At 34.6% G+C, this 7418-nt stretch overlaps 1 pseudogene; it reads left to right on the top strand.

The window, feature by feature from the left end:
• Window positions 1-221: 221 nt before the first annotated feature.
• LOC129296411 (eukaryotic translation initiation factor 3 subunit B-like) lies at window positions 222-5739 on the top strand (annotated as a pseudogene).
• Window positions 5740-7418: the final 1679 nt, after the last annotated feature.

Raw genomic sequence — 7418 nt, forward strand, 5'->3', positions numbered from 1 at the left:
GGAGGATATCCAAGAGGAAACCTGAGCCGCTTCGTCTAGCTTGCTCTCAATTGCAAACCTAACTCTGCCCGCGCTAACCTGAGACTGAGACTCTTGTCGCCACAACTATGCTCGCCTTTGAAACTAACTAGTTTTTCAGTATTTATGTCTGGGAACGTAAACTGGTCACTGCCAACGAAAGAGAATCTCGTAGTTTCGAAGCCATTATTTTCGTCTTTGGTCTAGTCATGGCGGACGTAATGGTAATGAATGAGATTGAGGCAACAGCATTACGGCTTGGAGTCGATCTCTCCACTCTTGACTTGGATTCCGTTCGCCTTCCACCGGGCGATGATTTTGGCGTCGTCAGGTATTTCCACCCTAGTTCTTACATGTTTCTGGTTCGCTACTGAGATAATTGGTAATGCGAGAAAAATTGAATCTTACGTTGCAATTAGTTGGCATTTGTATTTATTAAGTGATGTGAATTTAAGTTTATAGCTTTCCTTTTTTATTTAGGAAACTCATAATGCCTATATTCGTACTGGGAAAATATGTACTGTGTAAGGTGGGAAAATAGATTTTTTTTGGCGGGAAGAAGTACATTTTACCCATGATTTATGTGTGATTGAAGCAGTTCTCCTATGAAACTTCTGGATATTAGTAACACACTTAATGAAATAGGATTTGGTTTTGGTGTTTACGGGTGTTTTTGTTACATTTAAGTTATGGGAGTGCTTTCTTAACTCATGTATCAATGTAGAAGGTATGGTTCACGGGGTGAAATTTTCTTACGCTGGTTATTTCTACTTTAAGTTGGAACTTCTTTCAATCTTGGGAGTTTAGAAATAAGAGAATTGGCGACTGTAAACTACCTCGATGAAGGGCATTATTCCTCTGTTTCACCCCCAATTCAGTGTTTAAGTTGCTTATATTCTGGTCGAAAAAAAGTTGCTTATATTAGCATTCTCTTCTCGTCCAAACAAATAATGCAATTAAAAATCTGTGGCCTTTATTTAAGGAATGAAATAACTTATTTTTAAGCCAACCTTTCTCCATAATGTCTCATTCTGTCTTGGTTTATGTATATTTGGTGCTTACAATTGTCAGATTTTTGATTTATCAGTTGGCTTGATGATCTGATTATGTTTTGTTTTTCATAACATAGTGATGATGAAGATATCTACCAGGAGGAAAATCTGGAGTTGGATTCTGGATTTAGCAACATTATAGTTGTGGATAACCTTCCAGTTGTGCCCCGGGAGAAGTTTGAGAAGCTGGAAGGTGTAATACGTAAAATTTTTAGTCAGATTGGTGTGATTAAAGAGGATGGCCTGTTTATGCCTGTTGATCCTGGTTCTGAAATAAGTTTAGGTTATTGCTTCATTGAGTATAATACTCCTCAGGTATGAATGTCAAAACCTGAAAGAAAAAAATTTTTATGTGAAAACTTTGCTATTAGTAATTTAGTGTCAGTTTTTCTCCTTGTAGTTGTTCATTGCATTGGATTTTTTAACACTTTCATTTTTTTGTCTTTAAATCTGACACTCGTTTTAGGAAGCTGAGCTTGCAAAAGAAAAGACACATGGATACAAGTTGGATCGTGCACATGTTTTTTCGGTGAACATGTTTGATGACTTTAACCGGTATATGAAAGTACCAGATCAGTGGGCTCCCCCCGAAACAAACCCATATGCTGCTGGAGTAATATTTTATATCAATTCTGTTTCTTTTGGATATTTGCTTTGTTTTTTAATTGTTCTTTAAGTCTAAATTTTATGAAAAACTGCAGAACTGTGAATTGAACTTTTGTTGCGAACTTTGATGGCACTCTTAAGTTCTCTCGCATGTCAACCTAGGGAGTCAGATGTTGTAGTTTTACTAATGTAAACTATTCTATTTTCTTGACTTGGCTGCTGACCCTTCAATGCAGCCTTATATCTGTTATTGTATGTTACCACGATGTCTGGCAACGGAAAAAAAAAGGTATATTGCTACGATGACCATGTGTATTTGTTAAACCAGGAATTCTGATCATTTGATTGATGATATTATATGATTGTCCAACGATTTTGTTGGTTTACATCTCAGGGTGTTTGTAACTTAATAGGGTTTTTTTAAAAAAATTTTGGTTATCACCTTTTTCACTTGATTGTTTGTGTCTAGTTTTCTTTTACAATTGTATTTAAACTTAAGCCATTTCAATATTATCATATATGATATACCATGCATCCTTTTGCAAATATGAACGCATGTGTTACTTGTTGGAAACTGTGTGGTGTGACCACATATGTGTATAGTTTTTCTTTTAATTTATGATTTAGTGCCTTTATCTGTGACTTCTAGGTGCCACATTTGATGGCTTTTTATTCTATCATTTTGAGCCTGTAAAATGTGCAGCTTTTCAATATTTTTGTGATTCATTTTAGTATTGTACTTTTGACAGGAAAATCTTCAGCATTGGCTTACTGATGCAAAAGCCCGAGACCAGTTTGTGATTCGTGCTGGCTCTGATACTGAGGTTTTATGGAATGATGCAAGGCATTTGAAGCCTGATCCTGTTTACAAGCGTACAGTGAGTGCACATCCTTTTTTCTGATATGAGTATTAATGCCTTCTCATCATTTATTCTTCACTGCCCCTTTGTGTCACTGCTGACCACTGCATGCTTATATCTGATGCAATGACAGTTTTGGACTGAGAGTTTTGTGCAATGGTCCCCACTTGGTACATATTTGGCAACAGTTCACAGGCAGGGGGCAGCTGTTTGGGGAGGTGCCACAAACTTCAATCGTCTTATGCGATATGCTCATCCACAGGTTTTGTTTTGTGTTAGAGTTAGGATTATGTTTCTCGCTTTCTCCTGACTTGTAAATTATATAGTACGTATATTAATAACTGCAGGTAAAACTCATTGATTTTTCACCTGGTGAGAAGTATTTGGTAACTTACAGTAGCCATGAACCAAGCAATCCTCGTGATGCAAATGTGAGTTCAATCTTGTTTATTCATTGTTTTATATTTGTAATGTGAGTTTCTTCTTTACACCGTTTCTGACATCAATTTTATTTATAGAGGGTTGTGATAAATATCTTTGATGTGAGACTTGGTAAAGTGATGAGGGATTTCAAAGGAAGTGCAGACGATTTTGCAGTTGGAGGTACTGGGGGTGTTGCTGGGGTGTCATGGCCTGTTTTCAGGTACCATTTCCCCCTTTCTAGCTTAAATCCTAATATATTAGAATCTCCAATGTGCCTAACACATTGATATCATCTTTGCAGATGGGGTGGTGGTAGAGATGACAAGTACTTTGCCAGAATGGGGAAAATGTGATCTCTGTATATGAGACAGAGACCTTTTCTCTTATTGACAAGAAGTCCTTAAAGGTTGAAAATGTAATGGATTTCATCTGGTCTCCAACAGATCCTATTCTTGCACTTTTTGTTCCTGAGATGGGTGGTGGGAACCAGCCTGCTAGGGTAAGTGCTATTATGTGGAACTACCTGCATTCTGGTTGTTTGGTTTGCTATTTTAGATTAATGTTCATGGTCTTATCTCAAGTGTTGTAAATTGATATTTTGCATTGGTGGATGAGTAGGTTAGTCTTGTTCAAATCCCCGGTAAAGAGGAACTCAGGCAGAAGAACCTTTTCAGTGTCAGTGATTGCAAGATGTACTGGCAAAGCAATGGGGACTACCTTGCTGTTAAGGTAGATCGGTACACAAAGACCAAAAAAAGCACTTACACAGGCTTTGAGCTTTTCCGTATAAAAGAACGTGATATACCCATTGAAGTTCTGGAGCTTGAGAATAAAAATGACAAGATTATTGCTTTTGCTTGGGAGCCCAAAGGTCATAGGTTTGCAGTTATTCATGGTGATAACCCTAAGCCTGATATTAGCTTTTACACCATGCGGACTGCTCAGAACACTGGCCGGGTTTCAAAACTTGTTACTTTGAAAGGCAAGCAGGCAAATGCTCTTTTTTGGTCACCTGCAGGCCGCTACATTGTGCTTGCAGGTTTGAAAGGATTCAATGGACAATTGGAATTTTATAATGTTGATGAGCTTGAAACTATGGCAACTGCTGAGCATTTTATGGCAACAGATATTGAATGGGATCCAACTGGAAGGTAAATTTTGAATCTAAATTTTGATATTACTAATAAAGTCATAAGTTTGTTTTGGTCCTTGCTAAAATCACTCTACACTTGCTTATTTAGTTACTATGGCTGTTCAATATCAAATTGTTGCTATTCTGAAATTACTTATTTCATTCTGCAGGTATGTTGCAACTTCTGTGACTTCGGTCCATGAAATGGAAAATGGTTTCAATATATGGTCTTTCAATGGCAAGCTTCTCTATCGCATCTTGAAGGATCACTTCTATCAGGTGTGTCATCACTCCTTGCTTGAAGCTTTTGTTAGTTTAAGTATTACAGTGGTCAGTGGTCGGGTCTTTAGCAAGGTTAAGGATTGCAATATAAACTCTACTCCTGTCCCCAAAAAAAAAAATGTTGAAGTCTCGTTTTGGTCTTTCACATGTGAGGTAGTCTTTAATTTGGTTCCTCATAATATGATTATCTTATCAATCTGATCTCTTATGGATAAAGTATCTCTCAATTTGGTCCCTCAGAATCTTCTCTTTAGTTTAGTCCTTTTCAAATGGTTAGTTTTCAATTTGGTGATTGGTCCCTTATAAAAATAATCTTTTAATCCGTGTTAAGTAGTTAAAAATGACTTACATTAATTGCAGAATAATCATCCATAATGTTTTGTTATCAATTTATTACAATTTAAATTATGACATTTAACATGTGTTTTGATTGATAGGTTATAAATTTGTCTATATTTTAATTCATTTTTCATTGTCTTTGCAATAAATTGATGGACATCATTGATAATGATTTTGTTTGTGAAAGACTAAATTAACAATTACTCTGGTAAATGGCTAATCTGATTGGTTGATCTAGAAACCAAACTGATAGATGCTTTATTTGCGAGGGACTGGATTGATTAGTTAGTTTTGAGTAAGTTGAAATAAATACCTCATCTTTGAAGGATTAAATGGGGTATAAGTCATTTAAAATCTTGTCATACAGGCCTTCCATATCCAAGATTTGGTGTTGAGAGCAAGTATCCTGATAATTCTGTATTGATTTGTAGTTCTGTACTTGGTCTTCGACGCAAATATTGAGTAATCACTATTTTTCCAACAGTTGTTATGGCGACCAAGGCCACCATCTTTCTTGAGTCCAGAGAAAGAGGAAGAGATTGGAAAGAACTTGAAGAAGTATAGCAAGAAGTACGAGGCTGAAGACCAAGACGTATCACTGCTACTGAGCGAGCAGGAACGCGAGAAGCGCAGGCTTTTGAAAGAAGAGTGGGACAAGTGGGTGAATCAATGGAGGCAGCTTCATGAAGAGGACAAGTCAGGGAGGCAAAAACTTAGGGATGGTGAAGCCAGTGATGAAGAAGAGGAATACGAGGCTAAGGACATTGAAGTTGAGGAAGTGGTGGATGTGTCAGAGGAGGTCCTTCCTTTTGAGTATGAACACGAGTGAAGTGTTTTTTTTGGCTTGGCTTGGCAGAGTGAAGCAGTTTCTTTTTTCCAAACCCAATTTTGCAGGGTCATTTTGTGGCAGCAATATTTTTTCCCCTTCATTATTTAACATGAGTGGCAATTTTGTTGTCGCCTTTGATGTAACTGTAAGGTTTATCTAATTGGCTACTTCATAATTCAGCAAAATCATTTACTGTAACTGTGGCCAACATTTGAAACCCGCATTTTGAACATTTTTTCACATTTTCAGGCAGAAAGGAGGATAATCATATGGGGTATTGACCTGATTGGGTCTCTCTCTCTATGGGGTATCCATCTGATTGGGCCTTGCTCGCTATCTTGAAAAACCAAGGTCTCTTGGTAGTTAGAAAACTGAGAATGGAATGAATTAAAAAAATTAAAATAAATATAAATTAATTTTTTTTTATGATAAGTATGATCAAATTTAATTTTATATATACATGGGAATTATTATATTTTAAAAAAATTTTATGAATTGACTCTCACTTTTGTGAATTAAGTTATTTTTTTTCTTATGAATATAATTAATTTATTTTCTTTACATTTTGATCATTTTAATTTTATTTTTAATTTTTCAATCTATTTCATTTCCTTTTTTTCTTTATTTATTATTAGTACTTGCCTAGATTAATCAAAACCTGGGCTCGCACGTTGATAAAGCGATTATGTTCCAAAAGATTTGTGATGAAAAATGGGAAGTGAAACAGTGGTGGTAATTTCATGCTCGCAGTGGCACAAGCTTTTAAGTCGAATCAAAGCAGTGATGAAACATGTTTTGCGGGAGCCCGGCCATCCCCCTGCCATCCTCTCCCTTGGACTCTTCTTTTTTTTTTTTTTTTTCCTTTTTTAATAAAAAATAAAGTTTATAGGTAATAAAATAGTAAATTAGGATCCTATAATTGTGCTGTTTCCAATTTTTAAAGAGAGAATTACAGATAAATTCTTTTGAAATAAATAATAATTTAATCATGTGAAATGTGAATATCATAGTAAGGTCCTAATGATTTTTTTAGATTAAATTATTGAGTCAAATTACTTTAATACCCCCTTGCTATTTATAAAATTGTGATTTACTAAATCGTTTTAATCGTTGGTAGAATTAAACTTGTAAATGCGTATAGCAAACTTGTGGACTTTACTAATTGAAGAAAATTGTTGGTAAAAAGGTGTGACTCCCTAAATTGTTTTAGTTGTTAGTGGAACTAAACTTGCAAATATTTATAATAAATTTGTGAATTATATAAAATTAGTTGCAGAACAGTATTAAAGTAATTTCACACAGAAATTTAATTTCAAAAAAATCTCTTAGAACCTTACTGTGATTATCATATTTTGTGAGATCAGATTGTTATTTTTATATTTTAGAGGAATTTATTTGTTATTCTCCATTTTTTTTAAAGAACAATCTATTATGAAGGGAAACTGAATTTGCAATCCGCAAGAGTTAATTGAAGACTTGTTTTATTTTTAAATGCAAGATTTCAATTTTCTTTATTTTCTTATTTATTATTTTTTTTCTTAAACTATTTCTGCATAATATCACTGATCAATAGGAGGTAATTTTCAAAAATAATTTATTAAAATAAAAATCAGCACACTTTTCTACAGGTAATAATTTATTTAATTTCTTTAATCTATGTGAATTAGTTAATTAGCTCATATAATCAGGAGTAAAGGGAGTACAAAACAAGAGTTTGAATCTTTGATTTTTACAAACATTTCACCCAACCGCAACCAGTGAGGTAATCTTTATATAAGAAATACTATTCTGTTTACGTGCAAATGGTTGTTAGTGTATTTTTTTTTTTAATAGCTGATAGCCAGTTTTCTTATAAATATTTTTTAATTATTTAAACA

The sequence above is a fragment of the Prosopis cineraria genome, unplaced genomic scaffold, assembly GCF_029017545.1.
Source record: "Prosopis cineraria cultivar Desert tree isolate PC_DT_omini unplaced genomic scaffold, ASM2901754v1 PC326, whole genome shotgun sequence".
Lineage (NCBI taxonomy): Eukaryota > Viridiplantae > Streptophyta > Magnoliopsida > Fabales > Fabaceae > Prosopis > Prosopis cineraria.